The following is a 16,228-nucleotide window of genomic DNA, read 5'->3' on the forward strand; positions in this document are numbered from 1 at the left end:
CCTTGACTGAGCCTGGGGGTGAACCCAAGAATTTCTAGCTGAATAAGCGATGGAGATCAGGAACTGACCAGTGATGGAGCCACAGCTCACCCTGAGAAGGGTAAATACTGATTCAGGGATGGGGTGGGGAAGAGAGTAGCTACTACATAGAGGATCCAACTTGAGTTTGAAAAAGCAGGATTGAAGGGGAACATTTCTGAAGTACTCTGGAAGCCTGAAAGCTGAAAGTCTGCTGTGTTCACTATACCCTGAACTATAACAACCAGGGGACATCCTTGTAGACTGTGAGCTCCATTGTTTGGGACAAATTCATTGTTTTATACGTGGCAATACATTTATGTAAGACATTATGCCAAGACATGGCTACAGCTGGAAACATAAACAGCTCCAGAATTACTATAAATATTCTCATGGATGCTGGGGCCCTACTGAGTTATTAAAGAAAAAAAAATGTTTTAGGATGATCACTTGCCCTTCCAGAAAATTTCCTGTGATGCTGGCTAGAGGCTGAAAGGAGAAAGGGTGTGTCTCAGCATCACAAGGCCTGTGAGACAATGTGAACTGAACTTGGGCTCTGAAAGATCAAAAGAGGCATGCTCCTCCCTGTCACGCGCTTTTGCACGTTCTGCTCTAGGAAGTTATTGGTAAGTCTCAACAGGGAGGTGCTCTTGCAATCCAAAATCAGCCATCAATTTCATTTCCTTTTTTTCCTATAAAAAGGGTATGCTGACTCAAACAACTAAAATATAGATTAGTTAGCATACTAATAATAAGACCAAAAAGTCCCCAATAGACAAAAATCCCCATAAACACACACACACACACACACACACACACACACACAACACACACAAACAAACCAAAGCCCAACATTCAGTGAACCAGGAAAAAAATGTTTTTGAATTAGCATTTTCTTTCGTGAGAGTCAGTTTCTTTCCATGTCACCTCCTCTGACTCCAGGGTGGACGAAAAGACCTGTCCCCATCCACCTACCCACGTGTTGGCCTCTTCCATGGCTGGTGACAGCTCTGATGGGCTTTATACTGGATTGAGTGGTGTTAGTGTTCCCCCGCCCTCCCCACATTCACAGTCACTTGGCACTTCCGAATAAGGCCTTTATTGGAGACAGTGTCTTTATAGAGGCAATCAAGTTGAATACTAATGAGTCCTAATCCAAGACTGATGTCCTTTTACGAGGGGATCTGGACACAGAGACACACAGAGGGGAGGTGATGTGACTGTACAGACATATGGGGAGAATGCCATGTGAGGATGGAGGCAGAGACTGGAGTGATATATCTGCACAGCAACCCCAAGGATTGCTAACAACCCCCAGAGGTGAGGAAGAGCCAGGGAGGGGCTTCCCTTAGAGCCTCAGGGTGGGCAAGGCCCTGCCGACATCTTGACTTCAGACTTCCAACCTCCAGAACTGGGAGAGAGTAAAAGTCTGTTGTTGTAAGTCCCCAGTTTGTGGTACTGTGTTATGGTAGCCCTAGGAGATGACTGTGGTCTCCTTCCCCTCATTGGTCTTCTGATCCAGAACAGACCAGTCAAAGGTCTGGCTAGAGGCTCAGGCCCTTCGGTCAGACAGACTAGGATTGGGCTGCAGGCTGGCCACTGACCAGTGGGCTCAAAGTCTCAGTTTCCCCATCTTTATGATGGACATAACAAGGATGTTGGTGGAGATTAAAGGCTACCACGTTTATAAAGTGTTTGGTACAATGCCTGGCCCATAGCACGTGTTTAGTAAATGTTAGCTGCTATTAGCCATTGGTTTTCACCTCGGGGTGAAGTTTTCCTGATTTTACTCTTTTGGTAAAAGCCAAGTGGATATCTATTCCTTTGGGGATGTACCATGGCATCTCGCTCAGGGCTCTCACTAAAAGCATCTTTATGGAGTGAAGAACGGAACAACTCCATCTCATCATAGAAGGAAATGGCTTACAGGCTTCACAAGGTTTAGCACTCAGCTCAAAAAGTCCAAAAAGAAGGAATATATTTTTATCAAATTAGGTTATGAAAGTTTGAGGCTTCCATCATGGGCTCTCTCCCCTGGGTTTCTTGCTTGCAGGGAAGCCAGCTGCCACATTGGGCAGCCTGATGAAGGGCCCACAAGATGAAGCCTGCCAACAGCTACGTAAGGGGACATGACTGTGATTCTCCAGGCCCAGGCAAACTTTAGATCACTGCAGTCTCAGCTGACAGCTTGACTTACCCTTACGAAAAACCCTCACCCTCAACTGCCCGGGTAACACACTCCCAGGTTTCTGGAAACTGTGTAAGATGATAAATGTTTGTTGTTTTAAGCCACTTAGGTGTTGGGGCTAATTTGTTACACAGCATTAGATAACCAATACAGGTGATGAGATAAGAATGGCCAGGATGAGCCAGGGCTGAGACCAGGGACTGCAATGGGAGACTAAAACAAAAGGGGCAGAGAAGAGGTCAGACCCAGATGGGTTGGACATGGAGATGAGCAGGAAGGTTCTGTGGGTCTGTGCCTCTGGTCCAGAACCCAGGGCAGATAAGAGCCAGAACCAACCACATCACTGAGCAGAAGGCACTATCTTGGTGATCTTAGACTAGAGTATCGCCTTCTGACATAATGTTACACAATTCCCAGTTGGACCTTTAGTTGATCACTGTAGCCTTGAGGTGATCAAAGACCAATGAGTGAATTTGTCTAGAATTAGGTCAATACAAAGATCTGCGGATTCCAGTAACAAATAAAACGCAATGGGATTATAAATATTTTTGAAACACTCACAATATTCTTTTGTTATTTTGATGGCCATAGCTCTTTAAGTTGTCTGCCAAGCTGGGAGGCAGAATTAAGTTTCCTAGGCCTGTTCCAGGCTGTTGGGCAGGTCACAGTACAATAGAAAGTTAAAGATATTCCCTGGGTTTATAAAGACATACCTCACATCCAATTGGCAAATGTTTTCTGAATGCTTACTAAGCTCATTATAAAAGAGCTTAGAGTCATTCTTTACACCTAGTAAAAGTACCCACTGCTCCTTATCCCACCTGTGATTACTCATGAATATGAAAACTCAGTGGATCAGAAAACAGCTCCTCTATTCTTTGCACAGGCCAGGTCTCCCCTTTGAATTGACCTTTGTCTCAAGTCTTGGAGCCCTGCTGACTCAGTGGCAATCACTTGAAATTCAAGGGATAACAGGATCCTCTGAATAGCATCTGCTTTTTACCAGGAAGTCAGAGTCCTTACTCCATAGAAGTGAGCAAAGCTTCCCGCAGCCCCTGTCTTGTCGAAAGGTTGAGCTCTAGGCAATTTGCTGCTCTGCAAATCCAAAATGAGAGACTGAGGCTGCTAGCTAAGGCCACAGGCTCAGAGCCAGATAGCCTGGGTTTATATGTCAGCTCCACTTCTTCCTAGCTGTGCAGCCTTGGGTGAATGACTTAATCTCTCTGAGCCTCGCTTTTCCCATCTGCAAAATGATGATCATAATAGCACCTCCAACACAGAGTATGGAGAGGAATAAATGAGTTGATGTATGAAGCACTTAGAATGGCTCCTGGCCCCTGGGAAATAGTCTGTAACTGTTGGCGATTATTATGCAGGATATGGAGGCAAAAGTAGCTCCCTCTGCCCTCTCTGGGCTCAAATGTCATTGTCTGTTGGGGTTCACGCCAGGCAGATGTCTCTCTTTCACAATATGCAAAGGGTTCTTCAAGGACTTCATGAAAACAAAAGGATTAACTACAGATGACTAAGTCCACATGATGGAAACAGAACCAGGTACAGTAAATAATGACCTTAGGCAGGATTATATTCCTACAAACAATACGCTGAGTTCTTCGGCTCTCGGTCTACAATCCCTCTACCACAAGGGAGCCAGGGGCCAAGGACAATGTTTCCGTGTGCCCAGGATAGTCTGGGTCAGCTCCTGGAGGAGGCAGCCCTCAAGGAGAGAGTTGAAGAATTCAGGACTTGCTAGGTGGAGAAAGAAGATGGGTATACCAGGCGGAGAAGAGTGTGCTGGGACCAGGGTGAGATAAACAGGTACCTGGGACACAGATTTAAGGGGGCACTCACTCTCAGGGCCCTGTGAGAGCAGGGTCAGCATCTGCACACCCTTGGGACTGAGCGCCTCCTTTAGTTTTGTATCCTAAATGCCTCTGTTGTGTCACCTTAGTCCTGGCCCTGGCAAAGAGCCTGGGTAAGAGCCTGGAAAGAAATGTCCATAACTAGAAATGTCCTAGTCGTGAAAGATGGCTTGAGGACAGAGGTCACCTGGAGCGAGCCTGAGAGGTCATGCTGGGGTGAGATCATAAAAGGCCTTATGCCCCAACTAAAAGGATTTAGAGTTGGTCTAAAAGTGACAGGGAGCCAGTGAAGAATTCTGAACCGATCTACAACATGGTTTTCCTGTTAGCAGGATTCTTCGGGCATTGGCATGAACAGCAGATTGGTGGATGAGGGAAGAAACAGATGAGGAGGCCAGTTCAGGACTCCCCTGAAGAGTCTATGCCCAGGGGAAAGACAATGATGGCCTGAAACCGGGCATGTGGTTAGAAAACTCCCTGAGCGTTCTCGAGAGAGCTGGTTTGAAGGTAGAACTGACAGTCCATGGTGACTGAGGGCAGATGAGGGTTGACGGCAAGAGTCAAAAATGGCACAGTTTAGGGACTTCCCTGGTAGTCCAGTGGTGAACAATCCGCCTGCCGATGCAGAGGAAGTGGGTTCGATCCCTGGTGCAGGAAGATCCCACATGCCATGGGGCAACGAAGCCAGCGCATCACAACTACTGAAGGCTGCACCCTAGAGCTCGCGCTCCTCAACCAGAGAAGCCACGGTGATGAGAAGCCGGCAGGCCACAAACTAGAGCGTAGGCCCGCTCGTCGCAACTAGAGAAAGCCCCTGCGCAGCAGTGAAGACAGAGTGAAGCAAAAAAGTACAAATAAATGAATAAAAATGCTTTCCAAATGGCACAGTTTAGAAGCCACAGGGAGCTATTAGGTAAGATAGAAGTATACCGAAGGCGGTCAGCAGGGCTTTCCCAAGTCCAAGGGAAACCTCCCCACACTCCTCCCTATTTGTTTTCCATAGGATACAGTCTCTGGGGGTCAGACATGTCTTACTCTCTGGATGGCACCCACAATCTCTTAGCATCACCGACCTGAGCTGAGCCACTTCCAGACCCCATTGGCTTTCCAAGCAGTCTTAAGGTTGTCAAAGTCCTTTTAAAGACAACCACGCAGCTGGGCTCACACCAGCACTCCACCATGCCCAGCCTCCCATTCTGGACGTGTTGACCCCCAGGGCGCTGACCTGCCCCATATGACCTGGGCTGGGTGCTCTGGGAAGTGGAGGGAGGAGGGGGCGAGGGGGAGTGAGGATCTGTCCAGAGGCTGGGAGTCTTCAGCCGCCTGTGAAGAGCCTTGTGAGAGACGACGTAGACCAGAAAGGCAGCTGGAGGATGGCTGGGTTCGGAGGCGCTGTCCGGAAAGGCGGAGGCAGCAATGCTGGGAAAGGAGGGCAGTGTTCAGGGGCCAAGCCCGGGGCAGGGGAAGTACTAGGTCTGCGGGACTGCCCGCGGAGGCAACCCTGGGACTGATTTCCTCTGACCCCGCCACAGATGCACACGCTGACCTTGTGGTCCACTGAAGCCCTCGGATCTTCTTCCATGAACTCGAATGAAGCCAGGTCGCCTGCCCTCCCTGCGCTTGAGAAGTCTGGAGCATGCTGGTTCTGCACATATTTCTCCATGTTCTCATAAAAATCAAGGGAGTAAAAGAGCAAGTCTGAGCTCTTTGAAACATTAATTAAAGACACCATCGTTTCCTTATTTCACGGAGGGTTGCTACCCCATTTGGGATTATTAGCAAAGCCAGACAGCCTTTGTTGTGCTTGACAAAGTGATTAATTCAGACTCTAGGTGAGTCTTGGCTTTCTCAACATCTTTTGATGTGCTAAGATTCCCCAGCGAGGCAAAAAACATCATCAATTACTTAAACAAGCCATTACCTTGAGAGCACAATTACCGGTGAGGCCCAATCTACTAATTGGCAGATGAAGAGAGAGAAATGAACTTGGGCTGTGCCCTGGACCCTTACCTGTCCAGCGGTAGTAAGAGTCCTTTCAATTGCATCATGGCAGTACTGCCGCTGATCTGGGACTGCCTAGAAATTTTTCCATCTCCACGAAAATTCATTTTGGGCCTTCCAGAAGCCTTCCATCCGAGAACTGCATTCTCGTGGGCGAAGTTGTAGGCCTCAGCGCAATGGGAACACAGAAGTGTTCACAGTAGTAAACTTCTTGCTTGAAGGGAGCTGGGAAAAAATTCTTTGGCTTGCTCTTTTCCTCGAAAGTCACAAATTCTCCAGCTCCTCGGGCAAGCAGGGTGGTGGGGTCTTCTACAGAACGCTACGTCTGAGTGGACAATCCTTGACACATAAGGAATTCAAGGCCTAAATAAGAGAGGCAGGTTTTCACTGTAAAACATGTAAACATATAAAATTAAATGTATAAATTCAAGTAGAGTGCAATACACTTAAATATATCTTATTTTAGAAATACTTACTATAAATATACCTTTTAACACACGAGGTCATTGCTGTTTTTCTCTCTCTCCTCACTAAAAGAGAGGTTTAGGGAGAGATCTTTTGCTGTATTTATATATGTCATTGGTTTTTCCGAATGCTGAGGGGGAGCTCAGTCTAGTTAAATTCAGTCACATAACCAATACATAAAAAATCCAGAAGTGTTCCATAAATATCAGCCACTGCACCGGCCTTGTCACACAATTCAATTGTTCTGCCCTATTTTTAAAATAGAAAGATGGGCCGCGTGTGTGTTCATATTGTGAAACTCCTTTGGGTACTACCTCGATCGTTCTTCTCTAGTTCTCACTGGCACCAAAGGGCAAGGCGCCTCTCAGAATTCTTCCATGAGAAGTGGTGGGGAACTGGGGGGTGGGCGCAGAGGCAGAGGCGGAGGCTGTGCCGAGGCCTCACTCTGAGACCCTTCCCTGCTTAACCACCATCTCCCACTCGGCTGGCTCCACTTTCTTCCTTAATTCCCGAAAGATGTCAGCTGGGTGGGGCCGGGCACCGGAAGGCACGCCTGGGGAAGCAGAGGGCATAGCGCCCAGGGCTTCCTCCATAGGAACCCCCAGAGCTGGCTCTTCCCGGGGCGGGGGGCCCCCTGGGACACCCCTCCTCTCCAAGCAGCAGCCTCTCCCGGCTCCTTCGCCTGCCACGAGTGACACAGTTGTTTCTCGCACCAGCTTTCACGCTGCTGTCCGCAGTTTCATAGATTTTTGGAAACTGGTCTGCTTTGGAGGGCCCTGCTTTTGGAAAACTAGCCTTGGGGGAAAATAATAATAAGCCTAAGGACCACGTGCCTTTTTTTTTCAAGTTCAACAAATATGTCCCATCAGTAGCTGGACAGAAGAAGTGCTCTTAAGTGATCAAAACACAGTTCAACTGGCACACCCTCTGACACGTGGTGCTTCTCTGCTGCAAGGGCCATCACGTAAATACTGAGTTGGCTGCTTGTCATTAGCCACTGGGTGCGTGCTGGGTCCACAAGGCTGTAAGCACCGCCTCCCTGTAGCTTCCCCCCATGCTTTGCACATGCCTGGCTTGTAGGAGACAACGTGTGTCTGCCTGATCATTTTCGTAATGTGTCACTTGTAGCATGAAGGTTACCATCAGCCGACAGTGATGAAGGGTGTCATCCCAGGACTCCTCCCCTTTGTGAAGGTGAACTGCTATCACAGTTTGGAGTAAATCCAATGTCAAAAGCAGACCAACTCTCTTTAGTTTTAGAAATGAAATACACGAGAGTCATTAGATCTAATTCTCCACATCTCAGTCCTTTGAGAGAGGACTGAGATTCCGTCATTGCTTTCCAGCTGTGGCGTTAGATTGTCAGCTGAGCCAAGGCAACCTAGATAGAGCACATTTGAAAATGTGGCCCATTTGGACCAGCCTTGAGAGCCCCATCTTCCTGGCATCATCCTTGTGGACCATCCATGGCCAGCAAGATCACTTTAGGGAGTTCCTGGGCTTTAAAATGTTCCATGGTAAAGTGTTTATTTTTACTCTTAGTTTTTCTTTTTGGAAGTGGTAATGGTTTTCATTTATGGTCATGACATAAAGTTACCTTTTATTTATGTCTATATCAAAGAAAGTGGGAAGCAAGTGCTAGCCTAGGTGATTTGCAGATATGGCAAAAATTGTCAAGATGTTGATTTAGAAGGTTAACCTCTTAATGCCAACTGAGATTCGTTGACTCAACTCTCCTGCCCTGGCAAGGTGAGATAAAGCTGGAAAAGTTGGCTAATTCTATGCACTACAATAACCAACAACTGGATGGCATGAATGTTTGTAAACTTTAGTCTTTTCTTTAAAATACTTAGCTGTTTGGGTGGTAGGGCCCCCAAGCCTGGTTTAGTGGTGCCTGAGACAGAGGCTGAGTGTTGTGGTAGCTCTAGGCAGCCCCTCCCCACCCTTCCCCAGCAGCTGGCTCATCAGTTTTCTCTAAACAGGAAGCCTTGAGAACCTCAGCCTCCACCCCAGCCACTTCTTATTTTCAAGCACACTCCAAAAGGCAGTCATCTGTATACAATCGAAACTGGTGTGGGAGATGAATAATGGCCTCGAAAGATGTCCACATTCCACATCCTAATCTTCAGAACCTGTGAATGCCACTTTACACAGCAAAAGGGACTCTGAGGATTGCTTAAGGGTCCTGAGATCAGGAGAGTATCCTCATTATCTGGGTGGACCCTCAGTGTGATCAGAAGGGTCCTTATAAGAGGGAGGCAGGAGGAGTCAGGTAGAGGGGTTGATGTGACGTCTGGGAGCAGAGACTGGAATGATGTGGCCGCAAGCTAAGGATGCAAAAAACGGATGCTCTCCAGGAGCCCACAGAAAGAACCAGACTAGCGAGACTAATTTTGGACTTTGGGCCCCAGATCTGCAAGATAAATTGTGTTATCTTAAACCACTACACTCGTGGTTACTTGTTTTAGCAACCATAGGAAACTAAGGCAGTTGAGAAAGATTAAACAATTCCTTAATTTCTGATAGGATTCACCACATTGGTCCTTTATGTAAGCTATCACTATACATTTAAAATAATTCTAATTACAAGAGGTTCAGTTAACACGTTTTAAAATCTATTTAAGTTTTTGAATCAGCATCCACGTGGTTGACATCTCAAACATAGTATCATGAAGTATTACCAAAATAGAGTGAGAAGTCTTCTTCCTGTTATGGCCCCTAGACAGTTTTCTACTGAAAGGAAACACGGTTTCTCAGGAAAATGGCTGATTCAGGTCTAGGGCAAGAAATGTACAAGATGTACCTGGGAAAACTTGTCATTTCAGAAAGTGGGGAGGCTGTTCTCCCCAAAAGTACTCAGGAACAAACTTATAGGTGCTCCCCCTAGCCAAAGATGGGACAATCTGAAAAATCTAGGAAATCATGAAATCTAGAAAAATCTAGATTTTTAAGATTTTTTTCCTGAAAAATCTAGAAAAATCATGGCAGTAGATCAAAACACATCAAAATACTCTAAAACACAGTCATCTGTACACCGTAGAAGTTGGTGTGGGAGCTGAATCATGGCAGTGGATCAAAACACATCAAGTAAATTTAAATTCATGAGTTCATAATGATACAAAAATAGCATGTGTACCCAATGTAAGATGCTACAGAATCAACTCACTACTTCGAATGCTAACAATAAAAGCAAAGCATCAAGGCTGATCCTACTTTTCTCGTGCGAACTGTCCCTAGCAGAAGAGGGCCAATTCAGAATTATTCTAGCTGCTAAATGGAGAAGGAATAACATGACTCTGCATGAATGGATTCAGGTGACAATCCTCACAGCTGCTCAGGTCATAATAAAAGAGACAAGAAGATTATGAACCTCCTCTGGTGTCGTCTTGAAGAAAAAGCCTCTAGATCAGTGGTTCCTAAATGTGGCTGAACACTGGAAACACCTGAGGATCTTATAAAAATTCCAAAGCCCAAGTCACACCCCAGGCAATTAAGTTACTGCCTCGGCGTATGGGTAGGGGTGGGGGTGGGGATGGGGTGAATGGGACCCCACAGGCACCGGCAGGTTTGGAAGCTTCTCCAGGTGCAGACACATTCAGGAATCAAGGGTTTAGATCCAGCTACAGGGGCTTCCCTGGCGGCTCAGATGGTAAAGAGTCCACCTGCAATGCAGGAGACCCAGGTTCAATCCCAGGGTCGGGAAGATCCTCTGGAGAAGGGAATGGCAACCCACACCAGTATTCTTGCCTGGAGAATTTCGTGGACAGAGGAACCTGGCAGGCTGTAGTCCACGGGATTGCAAAGAGTCAGGCACGACTGAGAGACTAACACTTTTACTTTTCACTAGGACTGAAGAACGGGTTAAACTACCATGGGAGGCAACCAGCAGAATTTAGACTGTGGGAAACCCTATGAGACACCACCTGGTTTTGTTGTGTAAAAAAATGCAAGGGGGAAAATGGGGGTCGGGGGTGGGATAGGAAGGAGAATTTAAAGACTTAAAGATACTTACGAGACATCTGACCCAATTCTAACATCTAGTCAGTGTTTCAGTTTCCTCAGTTGTCTCACAGGTTTTCTTTGTAGTATGTTTACTGAGTCAGCATCTAAAGTCAGATGACCCAATTCAAACTATAGACCTTAGATTCTCACTCAATAAACATACTATAAAGAAAAATTGTGAGACGACCGGGGGAATTGAAATACTGACTAGCAATTTGAAGATACTAAGGAACTATTGTTATTTTTAATTCTAATAGTAATACTGTGGTTATTTTTGGAAAGAGTCATGTTTTAGCAAAGGGGTACAGAAATATTTACCGTTGGAATGATGTGATGTCACAGATTTGCGTCATAAAAGTCTGGGCATGAGGTGGGTAGGAGTGTAAAGCTGAGACAAGACTGGCCACAAGTTGATAATTGTTAGAATGGTAGGTACATGGGAATTCATTTCACTCTTTCATCTCCTTTTGCACTTTCCACACTAAAACATCAAACTAAACATCTCCTTCCTGCCCACTGTCATCCCCACTGTTACTTCCATCTGTGCAACTGGTAACCTCTTCAATTAACTCCTTATTTAGACTTACAGAGTTATTTTTAATAAACGTAAAAGCTAATATAAATAATGTTAGTTTTTTTCTCCTCATTTTTTTTTACATAAATGGAAGCACACTAAACTCAATTTTCCGCATCTTACTACTTTCATGTACTAGCGTATTTTGATGACTTTCCATCTCCGTTGCATAGCATATTATTGAATGGATGCATCATAATTTATTTAAACAGATGGGCAGTTAGGTTGTTTCCAATTTTTTGCTGTTATAAACACGTTAAAAATAAATACCTCAGTACATATTTATGTAAAAGTATATGTGTAGAGCAAATTCCCAGGAGCAGATTTGATGGCTCAGTGGATAAATGCATACGCAAGATGCTAGCAAATAACCCTGGCTTATACCAGGGTAGAAAGAGATAGATGGAGAGAAGTGGGCAGATATGGAGATGGAGCTAATTTGAAGATGGAGCTAAAATTATTTGCTGATAGATCGTTTGAAAAATAAAAGAGAAAAATTAAGCATGTCTAAAATCAGTCAGCTTCAGATAAGTTCTGCCTGGATAACAACTGACTCCCTTCATGCCCACAGCAAATCTCAGTGATTTACATACTCAAATATTTATTTCTTGGTCATGCTAAACATCTGTCATGGACCACTTCCTTCTTTACCCCTCATCATCTCCATTGCAGGACCCAGGCTTCAGGAACAGCTCTCATCTGGGAGACTGCAGGCCTCAGGGCAGACAGAAAAGGACAAAAGGCTCATCACGTGTGGCTCTCAAAGCTTCCACTTGGATATAGCACACATGGTGTCTTTTCATGATCGGTTGACCAAAGAAAGCCACATGATCAAGCCTTATGGAAATAAGGTGGAGATGTGTAACCCTCCAGTTGGGAAAGACTGTCATATTTTAAATAATTACACACCCCACTAGTGAGAAAGATCCCACCTGCCAATGCAGGAGACCTAAGAGATGAGGGTTTGATCCCTGGGTTGGCAAGATCCCCTAGAGGAAGGCTTGGCAATCCACTCCAGTATTCTTACCTGGAGAAACCCATAGACAGAGGAGCCTGGTGGGTTACAGTCCATGGGGTTGCACAGAGTCAGACAGGACTGAAGCGATTTAACATGTCAACACGCACCACATCTCAGAGGTTTCTGGCTTGAGCAATTGGTGGGTTGTGGTTGTAACAGTGATACAGAGATGAAAGAGGAGATAGAGTTCTAAGGGGAAAATTGAGTTCAGATTTAGATATAAGTTTAAAACACCTAATAAAACCATGATCACCCAGGTATTTTGGACACTAGATGGGTAGACAGCAGCACATTTCCAGGTTCCCCTAATGTCGGGGCTGGAACTTCCAAAATGCTCCAGTGGGTGACCCCACTGCCTTGATACCCAGGGGCAGCTTTACTGGACAGTATCCAATCCACCAGGCTGGCTCGGAGAAGGCAAGTTTAGGCAGGACCAGCCAGGGCACAGTGAGCTCTCTATATTACCACTTCAAGAGCCCCAAACAGTTTCCTGGTTTTGAACTCAATGCTTCTGTACACACCTATGTGACTGGAAATCAGTAGAGTTTTGAAGGACAGTTTTCAGTATGTTCAAGGACCTTTAAAGCCATGATAGCTTTGATCAATCATGTAATGATTTGAAGTCTAACTTAATTTTAAAAGTCATATGGTAAGATGCTTCATATGCAAAAGAAATTTATTGTAGAATTCTGTATTGAATTGAATTATATTGAATTGAAAATAAAATTTACATGTCAACAACAAGGGAATGGTGATGGTTTAGTTGCTAAGTCATGTCTGACTCTTGTGAACCCATGGACCGTACCCCATGAATCTCCTCCGTCCATGGGATTTCCCAGGCAAGAATACTAGAGTGGGTTGCCATTTCTTTCTCCATGAGATCTTTCTGATGCAGGAGTCAAACCTGGGTCTCCTGCATTGCAGGTGGATTCCTTACTGATTGAGCTACAAGGGGAGCCTAACTAGGGAATAAGCAAACAAATTATGAAATTTAAAACATGCCTAATAAACATCAAAAGAGTGCAGCCAAGGTGAGGTCTGGATAGACATGAGTTCAGTGGAGAGAATGGGGCTAGAGATAGCAACGTAGACGTTATTGACATATAGATGGTGCTGAAAGTGATGGGGCTAACTGAAGGAAAGGAGCCAGAAAAGATTCTGAGGGCCAGCCCCTGAGGTAGGAAGTGTGATGTCATGGAAACCAAGAGAAGAGAATGTTTCAGGAAGAGGGAAGTGTTTATCTGTATCAAAATGCTGCTGAGAGCAAGCGGAAAAAATAAAAACTAAACTAGCTAGAAATTACTAGAATGACAAGATCAAAACCTTGGACAAGTGACAAGTGACCTTGACAAGGCCACTTCCACTTGAGTGGTGGGTGCAGAAACCTAGTTGGGAAGATGGAGAAGAGCATAGGGGGTAGAAGAGGAAGAGAACATGTCTAGATGATGCTTTTAAGAGGTTTTACTGGGAAGAAAAAAAGAAAAATATGGGAAAATAAGGAAAGGGCTGGAATCACAGGAGTCTGCTTTACTTTTCTTTAAAATAGAAGACACTAGAATATGTCTGTATACTGATAGCAGTGATCCAGTAGAAAAGGAGAAATTGGTGCAACTGAAAAAAGAAACAGTTGAGAATCCTTAGTAAAAGCAGAAGTGAAGCGCTGGCTTTAGAAAGGCAAAGACGCTCTCTCTCTCATTATGGTCATCAGTTAATTAGTATCTGTTATAATTATACCTTTGGTTTCTAAGAAACCTGCCTGCTCTTGTTCTCAGTATAGCCTCTGCTTGTTCTCATGTGGTGGTTTGTCAACAACACCCTACCTTAGAGGACAGGAAGAAACAGGATAGTAGGGTTCACACGGCACCTGCTTGAAATGTGGCAGACCTGGGTTCCTCTGTGCCTCAATCTCTTAGCAGCCCTGCCACCCTGGGGGTGTTAATTCATTTCCTTAAGCAGTAATTTCTTAGTAATATAAGAAGAATATTTATGCCTACGTTTATATAATTGTTAGAAGGCTCATACAGGAGAATGTATAGACAGTTCTTCGCATAATCTCTGGTACATAGGGAAGGTTAAAAATTATAATAATGGTGAGTGTGCGTGTTAGTTGCTCAGTCATGTCCAACTCTTGGCGACCCCTGTAGCCTGCCAAACTCCTCTGTCCATGGAATTCTCCAGGCAAGAATACTAGAGTGGGTTGCCATTCCCTTCTCCAGGAGATCTTCCTAACCCAGGGATTGAACCCAGGTCTCCTGCATTGGAGGTGAATTCTTTACCGTCTGAGCCACTAGGGCAGCCTCTCTTTGTTGATATAAATGTATTTTTCTTGTGCTGTGACAAAATTGTTGTCAGACTGATAGCTACAATGAGCAAACTTCGGGAGACAGTGAAAGACAGGAGGGCCTGGCATGCTGCAATCCTGGGGTCACAGAGTCGGACACAACTTAGCAGCTGAACAGCAACAACGTTTTTGTGGTTCTTCTATTACTGGAGGAAGAACTGCACATCAGGCAGATATTTGTGTATTTGTTCAGTAGTCCTCTATTTTTTTTCCCAGAAGAGTGAAGATTGTAAACTGTCTCCTTTCCTGAATCTTTGGGAACAAATTATAATGACTGTTACTTAATTTCATGGATAGGGTCGAACAGAATTGAAAAACAATGTGAAATACAACTCCAGAATATTTGTCCCACTGAGTTTTGCCTGTGTACATCTTACAGCTTATTTTGTATTCAGAAGTCTCCTATTAGAATGCAACTAGACAATGAAAGTAGTATGTTTCAAAATGCATGGGCTGCAGCTAAACAAGTAAGAAGAGGGAGATTTATATTCTTAAATGAGTTTATTAGAAATAAAATAATATTGAAAATAAGTGAGCCACGTTGTTAACTTAAGAAGCTAAAAGAAAAAAAAAAAAGAACTAAGAATAAACCCAAAGAAAATAGTAGGAAGATCATAATAAAAAATGAGCATAAAATTATGAAACAGACATAAAAACAGCAAAAAGAGAAATGTAGAAATGAGTGACAAAAGCAGAAAGTTGGGGCTTTGAAAAGATAGACAAACCTATAGCAAGACTCCTCAAGGAAAACTTTTCCAAGCAAACTAGGAATGGAAGGACTGTCCTTTATAAGGGGTGCCTGTTAAAAATCTATGGCAAAATCTTACACTTAATTTTAAAACATTAGATACATCCCTATAGAGTCAGGAACAAGAAAAAGATGTTCTCTCTTACTGCATCTTTTAAACGTTGTACTAAAGGTCTTAGCCAGTGTGATAAGAAAATGAAAAGTGAGATAAAGGGATTAGGGAAAAAAGAGAACAAAGTGATATTGTTTGTATAAAATATAACTGTCAGTGTAAGAAATCTAAGAGAATCCACATGTAAACCAGAAGAACTAATAAGAAATTTTAGAAGGATCTTGATTACAAGACTGACATAAAGCACAAATGATGTTCCTACACATGAGCAATAAAAATAACCGAATTATATGTAAATAGCGAAAAGATACTCTCTGTGCACAAAATTAGAAAATGTTACAAAGGACAGAGAATCAGTCAATGGAGAGATATATACATAGATGAGAAGACTCAGGGTTGTAATAACATTGGTACTAATTTATAAATTTAATACAATTCCAATAAAAATTCCAAGAGGATTTTTCATCAAACTAGACTAACCAATTCTAAAATTAATGGGAGAAAGTAAGATATTACAAGGTGTTACAGAGTTATAATAGTTAAAATAGTGAGGCACTGGGACAAGTCAGACAAACAGTATAGATCAGAGCTCCGATATTCCTAGGGTGTAGGGTGGAGCCAGGGCTTCCCAGGTGGCATTAGGAGCAAAGAAATTGACAGCTAAGGCTGGAGACATAAGAGTCATGGGTTCGATCCCTGAGTCAGGAAGATCCCCTGGAGGAAGGCTTGGCAACCTACTCCAGTATTCTTGCCTGGAGAATCCCGTGGATAAAGGAGCCTGGCAGGCTATAAGCCATAGGGTTGGTCGCAAAGAGTGGGACATGGATAGAGGCAGCCTTATAAATCAGTGGAGAGAGGGGTGGGTCTCTTTGCCAACCCTTAACAGAAGTGCATTCAGC

At 44.3% G+C, this 16,228-nt stretch overlaps 1 protein-coding gene across 3 annotated transcripts in view; it reads left to right on the forward strand.

Moving 5' to 3' along the window:
• Window positions 1-16,228, forward strand: part of TBXAS1 (thromboxane A synthase 1) — a 167,640-nt gene that overhangs the window by 15,367 nt on the left and 136,045 nt on the right. The gene's annotated exons all lie outside the window — the stretch shown is intronic.

Source organism: Ovis aries, chromosome 4, assembly GCF_016772045.2.
Source record: "Ovis aries strain OAR_USU_Benz2616 breed Rambouillet chromosome 4, ARS-UI_Ramb_v3.0, whole genome shotgun sequence".
NCBI classification, from domain to species: domain Eukaryota; kingdom Metazoa; phylum Chordata; class Mammalia; order Artiodactyla; family Bovidae; genus Ovis; species Ovis aries.